General features: G+C 33.1%; 1 protein-coding gene across 3 annotated transcripts in view; it reads left to right on the forward strand.

Annotated features, from left to right (window-relative positions):
- LOC132940133 (discoidin domain-containing receptor tyrosine kinase B-like) overlaps positions 1 to 22,625 on the forward strand; it is a 139,139-nt gene that overhangs the window by 14,862 nt on the left and 101,652 nt on the right. For 2 of the 3 annotated variants that reach the window (XM_061007561.1, XM_061007564.1), the window contains exon 2: positions 7,210 to 7,272. The exons of the other annotated variant lie outside the window; for it this stretch is intronic. The gene's annotated coding sequence lies outside the window, so the exon portion shown is untranslated. The remainder of the gene's footprint in view (positions 1 to 7,209; positions 7,273 to 22,625) is intronic. 3 annotated transcript variants of the gene reach the window in all.

Consider the following 22,625-nt stretch of genomic DNA (forward strand, 5'->3'; position numbering starts at 1 on the left):
ATTATAGTTATAACTTAAAATATATCCTATATCTATTATTCCTACAAATTATATAAAGTATGATGTGTAAGGTATGATGGTATTTCATAACATTATATATATAATTGTTAATTGTTTATAACTTGATACTATTTTATTTCTTTTATGGTAAATCTATGTATCTGACGTCGTCAAGTATCAGTAAAATCATTTTATATTGGGGCGTCGGGCATATGTCGATATACCAACGACCGTTATGTGTAATCTCGCCCGCGGTGTATATAATAATATATATATATTATTATATTTTGTATGGATTACAAACACGTACGTTTAAAAACAACTGTTCAGAATAATGTGCATTAGTATGTCAATCAGATGGCCGAACAAAACGTATTTTACCCCAATGGAACACACAAAAGCTCATATTATTCGACCAATGTTGCTTCCACAGCATTGGCAAACAATTGGCAAACACGCGCTGACCGTTCGATAAACAAACAGCAACAGCGCACGCGGGACTATATACGAACCCTATATTTTATATTGTCAGTAAATTGATTTGCTCCTGACGTATACGAGTCGGGGCCGCGACAAAAGATTCAAAAGAGCGGACGTAATGTTTAAATGTTTTCCATTTATTTATTTTTTAATTAACTAATGATCGTAACCGAGACGTTTCGAGTGTGTTAGCCATTATATCATGTCCGTATTATAATATGGGTCCGAGAATAATAACGCTGTTCAAATATTATAACGTTTCACGTAACAGTTGGGGGCACATGTGTGCCGGTGTATTCACTTGGGAATCGCACTGCAGCACTCCCACACGCGCGCGGCTTACAAAACGTATTCGGGGTGGAGCTTTTGCATTAGGAAAATAAAAATGAGATATAACACGGTCTAAAATGAGAACGATGGTAACAACTTACGGTTTGTGTGGCACGCGCGTTTATTATGTGGAACTTATATACATTATATATTCGAAATTACACATAAATATACGGTCGAGGGTGGAAAAAAAATTGCAATAAAATCTCGAAACAACCGATTGGCTGGTATAACGAACGCATGACGTATGTATATATATTTACACAGGCGATTGGAATAATGTTTACAAAAGTCTATTGTATTTATATCCATGTATTTCAAGAGGCAGTAAAAGTAGCTATACAAACACGCCTCTTCGATTGGCCGTCCATATGTAGTCTTGGACGTTATCCAAAGGAAACAATTTGCGGGTTAGAGCTCGGTTTCTTTTCGTTTATTTTTATTATCATTTTTTTTTCATTCTATAAGGGAAAAAAATAACGGCTTTTGAACTTTATACAAACTTTCGAGGACCCGTGACTGTTGTCGATCCCGAATGACATACAGCTTGCGTCGTTCAAGATGTGCAATAAATCTGTTCCCCTCAGCGTATGCGATACATGTATAGTAGGAATACTACTAACCCAGGAAGGATATTGCATGAGCGTGTATTTTTTAAAGTAGTGAAGAAACTGGTTATCTGTACGATACGCCACAACAGATGTATATAAAAATATGTATACCTAAACGTAATATCTCGCGGGAAAAAAATGTTTCGAAAAGGTCCTCTTACGTAACGTAGACATTTGAATAAAGGATTTCAATCACTATACTGGTTCCGAGGCAAAGTGAAATCTACATTTTATTAACTTTTTTTTTCTTATTATTTTTGTTTCGTATACAGAAGATAGAAGCGATAGCGGTAATTTATAACGGATTACTTACGGATGTTGGGGAGAAAGGGGTACAGTAAAGTTGGAATAATATATCGCTTTGTCCCCCGAGTATTCAGGTATAAAATAACTACTGTTGGGGAGAAGGACAAACATTTTCCCAAAGGCCAGCATTTTTCTCATTTTCAACCGTTTATTTACGAGGCTTTTTAAAAACAAAAGCGCTTGCTTTACTTCACGAGCTTTTTTTATTTTTAATAGGATATTTATTTCACCAAAAATTCCTAAAAACGAGTCATATATAAATAATAAAATAATTTACAGTACACTGTAATAATAGTAGGTAGCGGAATAGTAGGTACTTCATTGGGCATTAAATACAATTTGTATGTTTCTTCACAATTAATACATTGCTAAAAAGTATTTATATAGGTATATCAACATAACATAGTAGGTATAACTGATATGCTGAGTAGGTATATGGTTAAAATATAAAACGCAACTTTTGGAATCGCGTAAATATTATTTTATAGTACCTTTATAATATTATATTCGTTGCTTTTAAATTGATATTTTATATTAAATTGCATTGGGCAATATGGTTCTATATTGGATTTATTGCACTGGTCTATAGTACAGATTTATAATGTTGGGTTTTTCAATAATCGTGTTCATTTTGGTTAAACGGTTTTCTATATTATGTGCTGAGAAACTTTATTTTATTAGTAAGTATGTACCATTTTTCGTTTCGGGACATTTGTTTTTCAATCCAATAAAATGCTGTTCTTTGTACAAATGATAAAGGTACCTACGTCTATTACATCTAAAATGTATTTTCCGAGTTTAATGTTCAGATCATAAAAATAAAATGGATTATCCAAATATCCAATTGACCGTATCAACGAATTAACAAACATACAACAATGCATTTTTAAGTTAACTTATTCAGGTTTTGTACGTATACATTAAGAATAATGTTTTTTATTTCTTCTCAAACAAACATTGGAAACACGTTTTAAATTTAACTCTGGCTATTGGTTTCGGGAATGTAGAGTAACCACCAACTGCTATTTCGACAGTGAATTATATATCTTGAAAATCGGTATGTGTTTGGGCAACAGGTCAGAGGGATTCAAAACTAATGGATTTATTCGCAAAATGGGATCCAATCGTTATTTAAAGGTCCCGACGTCTTGCACGAGCCAGATTTCCCTTTACCTTTTATCCGGTCACAGGAATTCTCTGGAGAGATGGGCCTATTTCGAAAGCTCATCCGTTTTAGTTCTTTTTTTCGTTTTATATCTTGATTTCCAACTGAAAATAATAGCACGGTAGTTTTGTAAATGTTTTTTTTTAACTTTTGAAGAAACAATCGATTTAATATACGAAATGTAACTACTTCGTTCTACATGAGACTTTTAATATTGTATAGGTTTCAAATATAAATTATGTATTGAAAATAATAATTTATAGGTTACAGTAAGGTACACCACCTATAATTATTATTTTTAAATTGTATCAGTAAAAGAGTAGTGGTTATGAATATAATATAAATTTTACATTATAAGATGACATTTGTCAACGTTTGAAATATTCGAAAACATTTGTACTTTTATAAGTTAAATCCCATTTACGTATATAGTAATAGTCATATACAACATAATATAATGGGATAGGAATTCGTGATTTGGAACTTTTGTCGTGAAACAGTACGTCAGATAAAATCCAATAATTACTGAGTAGTCATATTAGTCATATTAGTAGTCATTATTATTAAAGTTTGAAAAGTTTGCTAAGTTTTCGTGTAAAATCATCCACTTCATAAATGTTTTAATAGGCACCTTTATACATTATACGTGTCGATTCACGTTTCGTTAAACACGTAGAAATACGTTTCTGAAATCATTGAACCGCGCGTTATAAATTAACCATATATTTTGTACATTATTATTTTATTACTATTGTTGTTGTTGAATTGTACGTTTGGAAGTCGTCATATGCGTCGTTTTAATAAGTATAATGTAATGTTATGGTACAGCTAATTATATTTTTATCGTTAAGGTGTCGCCGGTGACGCGACGTATATACCAGGAGGTAGCTATAATAATATTATACATTGTGCGTGTACGATCGTATAAATTATATTATATTATAATATTATTGTGTTCAGCTGGGTCGTCTATATAAACATAATACTGTTTAAAAACATAATAATATCGTACACGTTTTGGAGGCATTTCTCGTCCTGAAACAATATTTGGATTCAATTACCGCGTAAATTGTTGCGAGTCATCGGGGCGTGCATTGTTATTGCTACACGGACACGATCAAGAATCGTCTCTATTTAGGGAGGATGGCTTCTGTGTGCGTATATTGTTACGATGATGTACAACAGTCGTAGTAGGTAGCCAGCGCATATATTATTATTCAATATACATATTATATTATTATAATCGAACGTATGTGGTGGCTAGTCGACATAGGCTCACAGCAGTGTTTGTGCGTGTGACACAGTTTCATTGTGTATATGAGATGGCCAACCGAACGCGTGCGCGACATACGGACAACGACGACCATAGAAGGCCATAATATATGTATATATTATGTACCGGGCGATGCACGTTATAATAATATTATAACATTATAATATATTATAATGGTATTCTTGTAACGACAACGTGACGGACCAGAAATCCGGAATAGGTCGAATGTCTTGTGCGAATGGGCGCGATCATTTATCCCAAAATCGGGAGAGACGGAATTCTTTCGTGAAAATTGAAAAAAAAACTTCATAATGTTATACCACCTAATTCGCTCGATTTTTTTTTCAATTTTCAATCGCTCTGTGAAAGGAAATGTATTTAGTTTTAAGACTAATCGACTAATCAATTTGTCCAAGTAGGTAGTAGGTATGTAATTCAATTAAATATGGCTTTATTAGGACACTTTTTGTGTTGATGGCAAACCTGCATATGATGGGTACTTGCAATATTACATATTATACTCATATTAGACATATAACTATGTGTATGCAAGCCGCAAACGTATAAAATTTAGTAATAATATTTATACATATAAACGGTGTGAATATTATTTATTATAGATAATACGACGTGTCGATCATCATTAATCGAGAAACTTTTAATACTAGAGATCAATTGATACTCGAGATGATAATGATAATAAGTAATAACATAGTACCTAGTAGTCTTTCATTTCTCTTCCAGCGTGTCTCTAGTATAAAATAGTAGTTTGTAAAATAATAATTACACGAAATTATAATTTTATTGATTAATAAAATATTATCGTGTCTGCAGGTTACCGCTGAATAATAATGGACATTATCCCTATAACTACTATGCGCGTGCCGTATCAGTTGATTAAATCTTACAATACATAATATGATATAATATTTAAATTGGATTCAATTAGAAATTGTAGATCCCGAGCCTAAGGCGCATAGATGAGAATCGATCTTTGTATTCGATTCAGTGGAAAAAAAACGATTGTATCGGCCCACGCATCATTGTGCGTTATTAGATAAATGCTGATAGTGTAATAATTATTATAATAATATGTAGGTATTACCATAATATTTGTAACAAAATTTAATATAAAAATTTCTTACCGTTTTCAGTTTGTTACATAATAATATTATGTAGGTATAGGGAAAAAAATTGGGAATCGCTCTTCGGATTCAATAATATACAGTTCTTGCGCACCATAATTTGTCCGTAGTATACCTATATAGGTTAGGTACCTATGTTATGGGCGTCGAAAATATTACCGCACACATGGCAGCAACTCACCGTCGTTGAACTATTATACATATCGCATATTGTCGATCTCATTAATAATTACCGTATCAACGTTCGCCCGCTGTAAGATTATATTTTATAGGTTTTTTTTTGTTGGTAATTTTAACTCGCACCGCCCGTTTAAGGATAGTAAAATATTGTTGGCAATATTAGGTGTACAAAATTATATCTCGGTCGCCGACGTAACAGGACGAAACCAGTTATTCGCCACATTATAATTCATTTATCGTGTGTGCCGAGAGAACACGTGTTTTCCGAAACCTTAGGGAAAACAAGACGAAACACATCGCGTGCAGAGTGTAACCGTGTGTTTTAATAGCAATTACGTGTAATAAAAGAATTATTATGTACGCTTGTCGAACTCGCGCGCGGCGCTGCACACTGCTCTTATCGATACGGTCCGCACAATAATATACGCACACGCCAGGTCCATATTATTATTATAGTGTACAGTTGTACACGTATATGTACTATACCTAATATGTAAGACTACGGTATCCGGTTACCACCTCTTGACTTGCCACCTTCTGCAGTCTCTCTTTGCGCTCTCGGTGAAAACAGTCAGTGTTGAGGTCGGGAACAAGTGGTCTCGTGGGAGAGATTTATGTCCGCCTGCAAATGAAGCGCTGCACAGGGATGGGTACAATATTCGTTCTGCTTCGATCTTCCACATTGTTGTTGTTTTGTAAATATTATCTCGGGTTGTCCGAACCAACGTTTTTGCTAGCGGTTCTTTATCACGGCAATCGTACGGTTGCTTTTTTTCATTTCCAGAAACCCCCGCGTACGTGATCCACTTGAGTGTATTTATATCGTTAAATTATTATTATGATGACAATATTAAACGCACATTTATATCTTATCTGCCGGTTGTTGATAAAAAATTAAAGAAATAAAAAACATTTTGCCGGCTATTGTGAAGCTGAAAACTTCAGCGTTTCATATCAATATTTTGTAATATAAGTATCAGCTGTTTATGGAACGTTTCGTAGTACGTAGTATTGTTATGTTCCGTTACAATATTACACAATATAGGTATGATTATATTACATACAATAGATTTGTACGGTCTATCGGCGGATTGTGTTCAAATGGTTAAGCGTAGGTGGTACTTATCAGATTTAACTTTCGTATACATTATCGATTTTAAGTTTTGTTCACAGTTTTCTTTTCTATAATTAATAATATTGTCAAAAGAAGTAAAATAACACTGTTGTGGTTTTACTTTTCTCGCGATTGACCAAGAGAATCCATCTCATAGTCTATACAATATAACATTTCCCCCCTCTATTTTTTCCCGTGACACGTACAGTGAAGTGTCAATACCAATACACTGCACTCGACTTGGTTTAATGAAAGCTCGTCTTCGCCTCAGGGGAAATTTTTGGAAAAGCTCTGTCGATGTTTTTTCCCCGTTCTTCCTCTCCTGAACGCGATGACAAAAGCCTAAGTATTAATTGCCTTCAGGGCGTGCAAAACCCCATCAACCGCACAAAATATGATACGTGTCGAAAATAGCAATAAGCTCTCTACGAAATACCGAAAATACAACTAATTTTAAACCTCTGCGTATATTAACCCTGCCGCTTCTTCTCTAATAAGTAATAACCATCTCCGTCTAGTTGTGTATTTGCACGTGTTCATTATTAGGTGGTTCAAATAATAATACCGAGGATAATACTTACTGTTTGTTTTTGTTTTCTCTGCAGATTACTATCGTGTCTGCTGTCCAACGTCGCGATTTCATCGCCATTCTATCGAATACTGATCAGGTAATAATACAGAAAAAACTCGATTGTTTTAGTAATTTATTGGTTGTAATTTGATTTTTAATTTTATGCATGATATTATATTTGTGTATAATGAGGCGTTAATGGACATTCCCAATTTTCTACATCACACGTCTTATTGGCACCCTTGCGGCGTACGCTCAGCGGTTGATAATAATATATGCATAACGCATTATGAATGTTATGTTCGCAATAAACGTCAAGGCACGGGCCTACGACGAAATATTTCGTCCAAAAAGGGGGGTAACCGGAATCCCTTTGTGCCGGATAATAATAATGCGGCCTGAGCTAGTATAAAAAAAAAAAAAAAAAACATCTGCGATTAAATTGTCAACGGGGCAGCTGCGATTTAGAGACCATTGACGAATAAAACCAAAGCCTTTTGTTTCTCCGAGGGATCCCTTTTTTTTTGGTCACGGACCCACGTGGATACGCTCGTCCGTATACGTAGTATAGATTTTTTATATCGGAAAACTGCCCTTTAGCTTTTGTTCGTATAGTTTTTAGTAATATTTTTTTTTACGAGTGGGTCTGAAGCATTACCGTAATACCTAGTTGTTCAAATATTACTTGAAGTCACTAACCTTTTCAATTTCAAGTAAAATATGAATAAACATAATTAATTGTGCATACTAGGTATATGGAGCTTATTTATTGAAGTAGTAAAGGGTTCTGACTGTTTATTTAAAGTGGCTGCAGTGTAACGTAAGAAGCGATTATTGAACATTTCAAATCGCTTGTTTCATCATATTTATATTTATTATTCGATAAATAATTCCTCTCAGAAATGAGCGAGGAGATGAGGGTGAATTCTTCATTTAATATACTTTAAATGTCATCCATACTTCCGTATGATACTTTCCACAATCAATTTCCGTTTTGAAAAATGAATTTAATAGTATATAAATTAATATTTACTTTTTATTTATGGAAGATGGATTAGATATGGAAATAACATCTGAATGATTTGTAAATTGAGAATTAACTTTCGAAATATATTATATTAAATTAAAACTTTTAAAATTTACCAATATAGTTATGTTACATTTGTATTTTTCATGGAAAATGCGTATTTAGTTTCAATAAAAATATTTCATTCGACTATTTATTGTATCAATTATTGTATTACTAAATCGTCTCACTAATTGTTTTAAAGTAGGTACTAGACAATCTATGATTTGCTCTATTCATTTGATTGTTATTTTGTAAACAAATTAATTTTTCATTTTTATTTACTTTATGTTTGTACATTAGAACAATGAAAAAAATTAACAAAGTTAAATAATTTATACAACATTATAGTAAACATTACATATTTACATTACTAGAAATACTTATATTTAAGTATTGCTTGTTGATTGAGTTGTATTTTTGAAGTTTCAATTTACCAGTGATAAAGAAATACTTTTACATCATAATATAATATATATTTTAATCCGTATAACTTATTTGTTAAATTAAAAAAAATAATCGAATATCGGTTTAACTTTTTCTGGATATAGTGTCATGGCATATTATATCTTTTTAATGATAAATAATACTTAATTATTTATTTAATTGTCAAATTATAATCGGTGAGAGGTAATATATTATATTTTGTGAAACCTCATTCATTTTTCGACAGTGGTAACATTATTCATAACAGTTGATTAAAATTAATTATGAAAAGCTTTCGCATGAAAAAAATGCATAAATTACTTAATTCCAGCTATGTAAATTTGCCGACTCAGTTGAATAAAACATTTGTGTATTTTCTTCCGTGGCGGTGCCTAAAATATTTTCGGCTAATTTTCTAATGCCATAATATTCTATTCTACGCCGTCATAATGACGCTATACACACAGTCCGTATTATCGTGTACAGTAGGGTTGTTATTTTTCCGGTCTTTCTCTATTTTTCCAATGTAATGAATGATGTGTATAATAATAGTATGTACGCGAAAACATTGTGCCAGGAGGGGCCAAACACAATAAATGTAGAACTCGAAGCAGAACATGCATAGTCAAATCCATCCCATTGTTGGGCCCTGTGTAATAATTTATGTCTGGTTGTACGTGTAAGCGTTATGGTGGAAATTTACGGCATTTAGCCCGTGTTTTGGCGGTTCAAACGTTACCCTGGGGCGTCACTAAGCCCGATGTACCGAAAGGTGTTGATATCGTATGGGGAAAAAACAGCAACATCACTACGGCATAATAAATTAGACATAATCCAATGGAATCGCAAAAACGGACACATCACGGTAAATTAAAACCACTAGCGAATTCGTTCGGTTTAGTATATCGGGAAATTAAAAATTACTACGCTGTCCGATTATCATTGACGCTTACCTATGATTAATTTTAGTCGATTAATATTGAAGTATTATAACGCAAAGGTAAAAACATATTGCATTTAATTCACGACAAAATATTATATATAATAATTAGTATTATTACCTATATCGACATGAAAACTTCCAAGAATCGAATTAATATTTATATTAAAATCAATTAAAAGGTATAACAGTGTCATTGAAACAGCGCATCTAATATTAATAATAACCATTTTTAATTTTGAAATTTCTTAAGCACTATTGTTCAAATGTGGACTCTGAGTATACTCATGCACATAAAACATCAAAACGACATCAGTTAAAGGGACCTTACAGGAATGTATAAGTCTTCGCTATTTAATAAATTAATATTGAACATTTGTACCATACATTATTGCATCGTTCGTGATTATTATATCCGATACAATGGGGAAAAAATCAATTTGTCAATGTCGTAGGAAAGGATTATCCAGCATAGGAGGAGGTCCTGGACGTACTGAATCCCTTTGACTTGTATGATGCCCCAGAATGCTATCATGTTGAACGATGTGAACGCACATGACCCTCGGTGGGCCTGCTAGTGACCCCTACGCTCCGGCCAATATTCCGACCGGTGGACCGGTGGTCAACCCGCATTTAATCTAATAAAACAGTTTCATTGTAAACATCGAGCAGCTGACACCCAAACTAGGTGGCCAGCCGCCAATAATAATAATAATAATTCTTTTGGACCTTTTGAATGGATTTAACAACGAACGTGAGATATGTTTTTATGAAAATAAAAGAACCCCGGGACGAATCGAATTTGAAATGTGAAAAATATATATTACGGTGATAAATATATCAATTACATGTATACAATGATTTGTGTGTCTGGTTGTCACTATGTACACGAGTTCGGAGCACACGTCCAATGTAACTCGACGCAACTATGATTTTATTGGGGTTATTGATGATTGCATTTAGATGTTGACCCACACCATCCGCCAGTCGTCGGGACCACCGAATACCGATAATAATAACTAATTTTACTCTAGAAAATGTAGGTAATAATTCTTCAAGTAGAAAATTATATTATACATACACGTGTACCTATATTTTAGATAATATTTATTCATTAAATATTTTATTGTTATTGATGTTTTCGTGTCGTGAATAAAATATTTTGTTCTTAGTAAACGAAGTTGAAGTAAAATATTTTAAATAATATTATGACGTGCTTGCCTATGCCGTGTTAAAAAAACACATTTATATATTATGCATTTTTAGTAAGTGCAGATGTTGTTACAATGCTCAGAATTCTCTGTAACACACTATATATTTTCATTAACGATTACCTGTCGTTGTTTCTTTTGTTGCTTTAGCCGTAGCAGAATCTGTGGCAAAATAAAATATTATAATATAATATATATCTGAAGTCCTAAATGCCGGTTCATCACAATCCGGTTTTTAAACTAGTTTATTAAAAATAAATCTTTCAAACCCGGATAATACTTATAACAATATAATATTTAAACATTTTAGACAGCATTTTAGTACAATCTGATTGTAAAAGAGGATGTCTACCCAGAAATGCAATTTTGACTAATAACTGTAACATTGTAAATTTTTAACATTTTTACATTTGTATTAATAACCTGCTGATGTATCTATAATACTATTATTATATGTAATACTTTTTGTTAAACAATCGAAAATCAGTTTCAATTTAAATCAATTGCTAATAAATTGTTGTACACAGATGACAAATATGTCACCGTAAAATAATTCGTCGATTGGCCAATATATAAAATATATATAATATATTATTGTAGTGTTGTATATAATAATAATAATAATAATAAATTGTAGGAATACGTATACAATTCATCGTGTCTGATCATTTGATTGCGTTATTCATTTATGTCGGGGTGTATAGGACTCGGGTCAGTACGAGGTTAAAATAATATTATTCGGGCCGAGTTTTTTTGTTACGCTTACAATGGACATTATGAATTATCACAAATCGTAATATTGTGCGTCGGACGCGTCGCGACGTTATATTACAGTTCAATTTGCATAAAACGTCATTGCTATTATTGTCAAAACGATTGTATCTCTCGGTGCGCGCCCATGAGCACACGCGGCAACAAGCAAATCGCGTGTAACGAAATCCTCCAACGCAAAAGCTGTGTGTTACATACGGAAAACGTATGTAATATTTTACCTGAGATGTGATAAATACGCAACGTTGAATTATTATTATTATCGATACACGCGAGATTATTTTTTATTATTTTTATCTCCGCGTTAAAAAATGTAATATTATAATAATATCACAATATTATAATATGAATTATTATTAAAACGCCCACGCGGGCACCACATGCGCGCACCTTCGGCGACGATTAAGCCCGTTTTTGTAATGCGTTCGACGACAACGGTTAAGTACGATATAATGTGCCTAACATGAATATGTCTCGGACGGTCAGACCAAGCATCGGTCGTATCGCGAGTTGCGTCGTCTATAATAATAATAATAATAATAATGGTAGGTATAAGGTATCGCTTGCGTGTTTTCTTTCATCGGTCCACCATTTTTGGAATAAAATAACCATTAAAATAACGCATCGTGCTTTTTTACGCCCGGCTTATCGCGTTCACCGATCGAAAGTTATGTTTATATTCAAATCCAAAAAGAATTATATTTTATTTTATTAAGATGTGTAAACCGTTGTTATCCCTCCTCCCTGCATTGCAACGGCCACCCGGTTTGTTTAAATCCCGTAAATAATGTTCTTTAATGAAATTGTCTTGCAAATTTTATTCATAAATAAACTGGAATTCTCATTTTTTATTTACTACTTTATTTATTTTCTTTTGTTACGTACACAAATCCTATGATTTGCTATAATGCAGCTATGCATAATATATCGTAGTGAATATAATATAGCGCTCGTTCGCTGCGTGTGACTAAACGCATTGCAACAGTGTATAGTAACTACCACAAATAATAAATAAAAACGAGATTTTCGTCTTATCTGAAAATATTTAGTAGTAGTTTATAAAAAAAATATTATAATAGCAACGTCAGAACACTCTGAACAGATATATGTCACCGAGTCATTTATATACTTATGACTCTACAATGCGTGTTTCATGTATTTAGGTGTTCCATTGATTGTCTGGTGCAGATGTAATGTTTTCGGGGTTTGATCACACTATTGTTTATATTGTTACTTATCAACACGTACATTATTTTATGTGTTCGTAGTATCATAAATATAAATTTATTGACCATATTTGTTTCTGCTATCACCGGATACGCAGTACAAAACCTAATATAATTTATCTTGACATATTTTTTATTAGGATTTAAAAAATATTTAAACTTCAGCAATGTACACTCGATAAATGATATTATTATTTTACATTCACTTATCATTAAACATGCTTAATTTGACTATTTTATTATACATTTTCAAAACAAATATTTTATTTTGTTTTTAATTTTTTTGACTTTTTAGATGTTGGTAATATTTGTTTATTATTGGTAATAATGGAATTTTAAATAATTACTAAAAATACTGGATATTGTGATATCTACCTAATATCAGATTCCGGTAATGACCGGTTTACAAAAACATCGTCTGCTCTGGTACTTGTTTATAATATATAATATTATGTAGGTAGATATAATTATATTCTTTTATAATAGTACAGCACAAATATTTGATTTGTGTCGATGGGTAACTATTGCAGATACTTGAACAACGGTTTTATTTTTGTCCGTGAGTATTTTTGTAGATTAAACTATTTTACAATTTCAAATTAATTAAATTTCACTTTGTGATAGTACTTATGAACACTCTTCGATAGAAAAGTATCTTTAGTATTCGTTTCGAGTGTTTCTTTTTAAAAACAAAGGCCAAAGTGGATTAATACCATTAACTAGATGGCCGATGGACAATAGAAGGTGTGTGTAGCGGAATCGACGCAAAAGTTGCTGCCGTTACATTTGTAAAGTTCCCGAGGAAAAGTGCACCCTTGGGGTCGGCCAACAATGGGCGAACCGCTAAATAATTTGGTGTAGGGGTGAAGGTAAATGACTGCTATGTACAACTGCTCCGCATCAACATTGCCAATGTATACATTTACACACACACACACTCACTTACATATACACACATACGCACACACACGAACGAACGTTCACACGAAGCTTTTTCTTTTGGGTAATGCGTTTCGATCGTTCTGAACGGTATGGGAAAAGCAACCAACCCCCCCACGATGAGAATTTGGTCATATGTCCGCAGTATAGTATTGTTCTGTCCCACATATATATGTATGGTGTATTATATACCAAATTCATTTTAACTCTCCACTCTTTCCCCCTTTCAATGTAATTCGTAATGGGTTTCGGTTATGCAACCTCGAAAATTGCATCGAATATATTTTAGGAATTCAAAAAAAAAAAAAATAATATTTATGTAACGTTTCGTAAATTCCGCTTAAATAACATAATAATTTATGTAATGCAAAATATTGGCAATTATTTGAAATTTGTTTTTCCTCCGTGTTTCAAAAATGTTTTTCTTTCATAGGAAGTCAATCGAGAACCTTTTTCCATTATAAAAACCGTATATATATAGTCTTATGAAAGTTTAATGGTGGCTATCCCGGAGTAGTTTTTACCTGCGGACGAGCGTGAGGGACGCATGGGTATATATATATGTATATATATGAGCGTGTGTTGGTAATAAAATATTCCAAGTTTGAAAGTGTGTAGGAAAAAAGTCGGGGAACCGTAACGTTTTAATGGGCTCAGGAAAGATGTGCACACAGGGGCGAGAAGAAGCAATCAAACGTGTCGGGGCGGCTGTTATACCCTCGAGGGAGAAAGCCGCTGGCGCCAACTCCGCTACAAAAGGACGGCGACAGAAATGAAATTTCCCTCATAGCCGCGTGTGGCCGCGTATAGCCAATATCACAGAATTCCACTATATAGCAGTGGTATATGCACGGTGTGAAAATCAACCCCACAACTGGAATCCTAATGAACCGCTGCCTGCTCGTCCCCTTCAAAAATCGCTTGTAAGACATTTTTTTCTTTCTTTTCGTGTGCTTTGGTGTAACCGTTGACGGCATTTCGAATCTCCGTGTTTTCGGCATGTTTCGTACGACGATTTCGTCACCATGTCGTGGCTACTGTTACACGCGTAGGCGTTATTCAACCGTATCTAAAATGGCGGTAACAAATTAAAACGCTCAGATTAACAAAACAATAAAAATAAACACCTGAATAAAACGTCCGTCACAGTTAATGGATTTATATTATTATACGATATAGGGAGGCTTATTCTCTATCGAAATCAACTGTTCTCAGTCTCACGGGTTTATTTAACTTACTAAACTGATTGTTCTCATATATTTTTAATTTATAAAATGAGTAGGTTTAACCCCGTTTTGCGGACGGGGTATAATTTTCTTTTCGTTTTTTCATTTTAATATTATAAAATATAAGTTAGTTGAAGAATAAGGACGCATTGATTGTTTGTTTCATCCTTAGATATCTGCCGTTGTCGAGATTAAAATCAACTTTCGACTGAAACCCTCAACTAAAAATAATAACATGTCCAAACACCCGACTTATGCATCACTAAGTATGATATTATAACCGTCAGCGACACACAACACGATTTTGCTTTTGACGTTCAGCAACGGTTGTTTATTACCTAGTTAATGCTTCACTAACACTCGTTGATGGTGGTACACATGAGTCGCTTGAAAATATTATTTGCTCGCGTAAAACAAGAATTTGTCTTTTTCTTTTTATTAAACTTTATTTTTTTGATCGAATGTTTTTTCAAACAAAAATAATATGCTCGCTCAGTTTCACGGAACAGCATTCAATCAAATCAAAAACTTCTCTTATACTTCTCTTTATCAATACAGTTGTCAGAAACAACTATCTAAAAGGTATGTCAATAAACTATAGCGGTATTAATTAATATATGTGCTTATTATATTTTTTTTTTATGCCAGGTTTTATAAAATAAAATTGTATCCAATTTTTGATAAACATTCAATTTAATTTGTTAACATTTTATGTAAATATTACTTTATTTGATTATATGTAAATCACCGTTTTTGTAAAAATAATACTACATATTAATGTAGTTTTTAATTATCATTATGTGTAACAGCACATTAGTTTCTGACTATTCACAAAATACATCAATTGAATGTAAATATTTATAATTTTATTTTAATACCTTTAAATAAATATGAATATTTAAATTACGAAGTTTTGAACTAATAATTATTATGACTATATGATTAGTAATATTTCGTGTGTGTGTGTGCCCGTTTAAATGTTTTTATGCAAATGTGGTGCATAGCTTTGTTTCTATTTATCCTTGTGGGATGTAACTTATTTAAATAAATAAATTATATTACCTTCCATAGAAACCTTTGTATTTGTTAGAGTGTACGACTATAAGAACTTGTTGATAGAAACAAATGTATAGGTCCAGCCATAGATAATACTCGATAACTGTTTAGCAATATGCATAATCATGTATATAGTCAATAGACAATAGTCTTTCTCACGAGGGGGTTCTATTTAGAGACAATCATATTAATTTAAAACGTACAAGTTCAACCGACAGACGAGTGTAATAATTGTCAGCATTTATCAATTGTTTCTTGAATTAATTTCCACGTAACAAACGGCATTGGTTTTACATTGACTATCGTACAAATATGCACTGTAATAATTTAGTTTAAAACGCTATACAAACCGTTCCCATAGGAGTTTATTTTATACAATTTAAAATCTTATTCTAATTTCGACCTGCTTGTTTCATATTTTAGAGGATGATCTGTTGCGGTGATAAACCTAACCCCAAACACATAGTAATATCAAATTGGACCCCCGGAGAGCTTGGCGTGGGCGCTTGATCTCATGTAATCTGATACTCCTCAGCTACTTATTAATATGAAATAAACAGCTTTGGGTATAACTTTAATATTAAATGTAAGTAACGCGTATATGTGATCTACAAACCAGCGCCTACAAATGAAAATACGCTTAACATCAATGGCGAGACCAACACAATAATTCATATGTACGTTAGTGCGTCTTATTTAGAAATATAAAATTGATGTTCATTAGATGTTATTATAATAGTTACACTCGACGTGACTACGCGAGATAGGGCATCGGTCCGTAGGAATAGTTTTCAAGCCGACTATACTGCAGTGCAGTCTGTTTTGACACTCATATAACACGAAGTTTTGTAATTAGTTCTGGTTTAGATGCTACGGTTACCAAATAAGATCTTAGCTGGAAAAAGTCTTGCATTTTCTTATCAACGTTAATTATAATCACACGTTAAACTTATCGACACAATAGCACAATCCACTGAGCGACGCTTTTCTTTGTACAGTACTCGGGGAAGTTCGAGAGGAAGCTGAAATGTGAATAGAAATAATATGAATTTATTATTTTACTTTGTTTTAGTGAGGTTATATTTTCTGCTGGTTTCAAAAATATAATAATGTATCATATATTTGTATTACTAAGCAAGCGCAATGCTGTAACTTATAGTAATAAAGTATTAGGTACTTACCTATAAATACATTTGTTTTTTTTTAAATCGATATTTGAATTTTTATTTATACAACAAATTGTATTAATTATATTATTTCAAACAGTTGATCTTACGTGAATATAATTTGTTATGCGTTTGATCTGTATAGATAATTTAACACGTATGCAAAATTAATCATAAATATGTTGTCTAAAATAGGAAAATCGTTGGCTTTAATTAATAACAAAAGATAAGCTATTAATCATGAGCTAATCTTCGGGGTGAACATTATATTGTATAGTATAGTATAAGTATTGGGTGCAATAACGTGTCACTTTTGTCTGCAGGCAGTGCTTGTTGAACTATTATAGAGTAACTATACAGGGTGATTCATTTCACGTAAGAGTATAAGACGCTTATGATGAGTGTCTTACGTTAAATATATCACCCCGTATAGGGGTTCGTATATGCACTTATGTTTAAATGTGAAATTTGTCAAAATATCTTGGTGATAAGACGTGTCGCTAAGTATAATTATAATATACTCCCATGTAATATTAATGTATAACACATACAGGTGTATATAATATTATTGTGTATATATACGTCGCGGTCGATCGGAAATAACCACTATAGCAAACTTAACGGAGACTGCAACAATTTCTAAAATAAAAACTTACAGTTTTTTTTATATATATAAACGTGTCAAACGTGTTAGCGCTGTAAATATTAAAACGTTGGCTGAGGCCCACCATCATCACACATACGGCCGGAACGCCTTCCTGATTAACAACGACATATATTATGTATACGTATTGGGTGGGTATTGAGTTTCCATCGGTGTACAAATATGAAATAGTGATGTAGCGTTAGGGTTCTGACAGCGACCGCAATATGTACCGACCAAGACGACTCGTGTCTGCGTGTATATATAGTAGGAGAAAAAATATACCTTCTCTAAAATATCCGTTATTGCGGGACGACGACAGATACTTCGAAGATGGCATTATATTATACTGTAATAATACTGTGTACTATAATATAGTAGTATCATAGACAGAACAGAAACAATCGTCTCGACTAATGAGTAAATTCATTTTTTTATATATCTAAGGCGCGCCCGGTGCGGTCTGCTGACTAAAAAGAACCCTTTTTTTGTGTTACGCTACGTGGAAATGACACAAATTAAAAAGAATCTACACAGAAATGCTTCATGGGAGAGGATATCATCTCGTCTACATATGTCAGATTGGACGAGAGGGTAAAAATCTGGAGAGAGATCGTGTTTCACGTCACGATGGTTTTGATTTTTAAACATGGCGTGAAAATGTGTCTTTATAAGTGTATATGATAAGTCGCAACTGTTAAAACAAGAGGGTAGGTAGTAATTTTGCAATATTGTTATGTAAACAAAAACAATATGTCTTTTTAAATCAAAACCCCAGCATCTAAACTGTGACAAGAGTGCACCGGACGGTTATTAATATAATATTCCGAGAGATTTACACAAACACACGTATATTATATATTGTATATATATATTTAGGTACATCATACGTAGGTATATTTATATACAAACATATTATTTTTCATAACCGGTCGTTTTAAGATTTGATCAATGCTATTCGAGTGTCTGGATGATGAATTTTTTTTCGGTTAAAAATACCGTCGATTATTATCGTGAATATTATTAATAATAATTTTTTAATAGCAGTGTAAACGGAGGGCTGTTAAGAGTTTGAACAAAAAATGAAAAAAAAAAATCCCGACAAAGTTTTTTAAACGACGACGTCGACGTGTGGGCCAGAACCGAAGCTAGTAGGGCATTAACAGATAACGTGCAACCCATTAACGTACAGCCATGACTACAACGCTGTGTCCTCTTGTCTGGCGATACAATCTTTACTCCTGTGCGTACCGAATGCGCTCTCCTTAATTAGATTCACAATGTTTCGTTGCTCTTATCTGGCGGACGTTAGCTGAGCGCTGTTCGCCATATCACTGCAGCGGCGGAAATACAAAACGCGCATGCAGGTATCGCCCACGTGGTGAATTCCGATCGTGATAACCGTTCGACAAGACTACATAATAATAATAATATTACACATAATAATAATATAATAATATTATGTAATATACGGCAGACGTTCGCTATTACGACGTGTATACAATAATAATGTCCATAGCATAATACATTGCAACGGTATATAGTGATGATAAACTAATACTATATTGTATGGTTATATATTAATAATATGTCGCGTGTTGTTCAGACAAAACGGATGGCGGTCCGGTTAATTTCCGCTGAAAAGACACTATAATATAGGTTATAGGTATACTAATATACCTAATATATTACAGAATATTATACGGTTTCGATGTTTTAGTCCGACGGGTTGTCACGCGCGTTTTGTTTAACGTTGTGCGATCGTTATACAGTGTAACATAGATTCGTGTGCTGCAGCCATCAGTTCTGTATGATGTATAACAAAAGTTTTTAAAAGTTTTTTTTTTTTTTATTTTGGTAGCTGGAGCAAGAGGGTTACGCAAATGTTACTTTTTCGATTGTTTGTTTCGAAACGCTAATTTAACGTCCGTAATCCTACAAAACAAACAGTGGTTAGTCACGGTTTGTTAACGGCCAAAATATATTTAGGAATAAAAGCTCGGTAAAAAATTGTCCCTACCTCGTATTCATTTACGGGCTGTTTTTATTGCTCGGAATATATTTAAGAGCGGACGTACTGTATAGTGTTTATATCCATATTATATATATAAATATTGTACCTAACCTTACAGTATTTTTCGACTAGATTTGGTTGAACAATAAATAGCTTAATGCAAATATATTTTTTGTAGTTAGGGAATTGTTAAAAATTTAAAATAATATGCTTATTGTATCAAATAAATGTATAGTTATATAATTTGTAACAAGAAAATAATATAAATTAATAAAAATTATAAAATTATATAGACCTATATTATCAAAAAATTCTATTATGTAGATGAATCAAACACATTTTCCTTTGTGGGTGATAAAAAAACTTCAGTGTAGTTATGAATTCTTGGTTTTGGAATCGTGTCAGACTAGTGATTTTGAAACATTCCTTAGGGTTATAACTTACACCACTACTATGTATGTGTGTGTGTTCGGTCGGCCCTTTTCAGTAAAATTATTTCCCACCATCACGCAATCCTTGCCCTCGAATTTCCCAAAGTTTCTGTGGACTTTTGGGGGTCCTAATATGCACTATGTAACCCGCTTTGGCGACATTCCCGGAGTGCCTTTAGCCCTTCCCAACTCTATGACAAGAATCTCCGAGAACCAGGATACACACGCTCGCATTATATATGTATGAATACAATTAAAATATTCTCCCCGCTGAATCCTATACTAGAACGTACCGTGGTGAACTTCAGTCGAGACGAACAGAGCGAAAAAGAGGGGGGGGAAATTACCCTCGTTTTCGCAGCCAATTCCTACCACACGCGCGCGCACACGATTATGCTAATGAAAGTATGAAAATGTCCGGGTCGCACACGGTCGTGTGTCATAAATATTTTATTTCGAGTGAAATTTCAGTCTAACGAAACTTGGTCGGTTTAAATATTATCATATGAATTTATTTATTTCCTCTGTGCATTAATAAGAGAAAAAACCTACATTAACATCATAAATATCGTAGCCCGTGTACCATAAGCCCGGCGGCTGCATGATTTTTCTTATTTTTATTTCTTAGTTCATATCGAAACTGAGAAGGTAATAAACTAGTACTGTTTCAATATTGTTGTCTGGAGCCCGTAGATATTGTAGTTATATTCTCTCCGCGTGGCAGAACCGCATAAGTATAAACTATTAAGTATAGACATATTTAATATTTATTTTTGAACGGATCGTTTCAGTCGTTTTGTATTATAAAAAATTACAACAATACTGTATTGTGTATACGGTTTTATTATCAAGATATATTAAATTAATAATATTGTATTTATTATATTAACAATACGTAACGATTAAAACAAAATATTGAATTACATGAATATGTTTATGAGCTTTGTCTTTTTATGGTATCATGTTATATTTGTAGTAAATTGTTTTGTATTTAAAATAACATTAATAGGTTTCACTTAATTTTTCATATTTGAACAAGTAATAGTCAAAAGCTCTAATAATGTATTACACAATACACACGTCGTCAAATAATTATTTCTTAATTTCTTGATCGCGAATACATTCAGGAAGAGTAACTTCGAAATTTAACTTATATCGCATTTTATATTATTTTTAACACCAGCGTGTGGGATTTTTACTGCTCTCTCTCGTCTGCAAGTCATAACATCTGTGTGTATCATAGTTGATCCGTTACTTTGTATCTATGATGGTATTAAATTGTTATTACGTACCCACCATGCGTTTATGTGATTATAACATTTTCGACGTCCTTATAACTCTTACTTATGGATTTGAATTTGGGTTTCGGTGTGGATATCATTTCACAACAAGTTGTTTGGTAAGGTGTGACCAACAAGTGTTAGATTTCCTACGAGGCGTCCGGAAGAACCATTAAAGCCGAAACACGACGCTGTGTGTTGTTGATGGGGTTTTGAATGCATAATGTGCGGTGGTGGATGGCGGTTTTTGAGGTCTTCTCCCTTCGGTTCCCTGTGCGCCACCGCCGTCGTATATATAATATGTATATGGACGAACCGGCGGCGGCGGCGTCAGCGGCACTACTGCTGCATAATGGAAACAGTCGTAAATATGTAAAAGGATAGATTGAACTTTGCGGAACACCCGAAATTCAAATTTTCTTTTCCCTTAATGGAATATTAATACCTCTCAGAGGTTTTCAGCATTAAAAAGGTGCTGCTATCGAGTGACTAACGAAAATAAATGGGGGAAATACATTATTATTCGCGATACGGCAGAAAACTTCGACGCTGCAGAGCATAGCACGTCCTCCGCCAGTTATTACGGGAAACTAAATATTTTTCTTTATAATTCTTTCCTTTTTTCTCTCTCTTTCCTTTATATTTTTTTCTTATTTTATTCTCTCTATCATATTCCCGTGTCCGTTTTAATTATAATCCAAGATGCAAACACTCTCAACAGCGTAGCGCACCGCGTTATGCTTCTGTATTGATTCTTTTCTCTGTATCTATTATATTGAAGTTATTGAACTTTTGAAAACTTGGCTGAGAGGTTCTTTGGTCGGTTTTCTTGTATATACTGACTCGATGAATGGTTTTGCAAACAACCTGACTAATAAAAGACGTGAACAGAACAATATTTGATTAATATACATATATTATATATTAATAAACTCTAAAGTAATAAAACAGAAATATGAATCATATGATTATAATAATTTAGTTAACGCGTTAATTAGTTCTAACGTAAAAATATTACAACTTAAATATTGTAGTTATATACGTGTTTGATATCT

Source organism: Metopolophium dirhodum, chromosome 3 (assembly GCF_019925205.1).
Source record: "Metopolophium dirhodum isolate CAU chromosome 3, ASM1992520v1, whole genome shotgun sequence".
NCBI classification, from domain to species: domain Eukaryota; kingdom Metazoa; phylum Arthropoda; class Insecta; order Hemiptera; family Aphididae; genus Metopolophium; species Metopolophium dirhodum.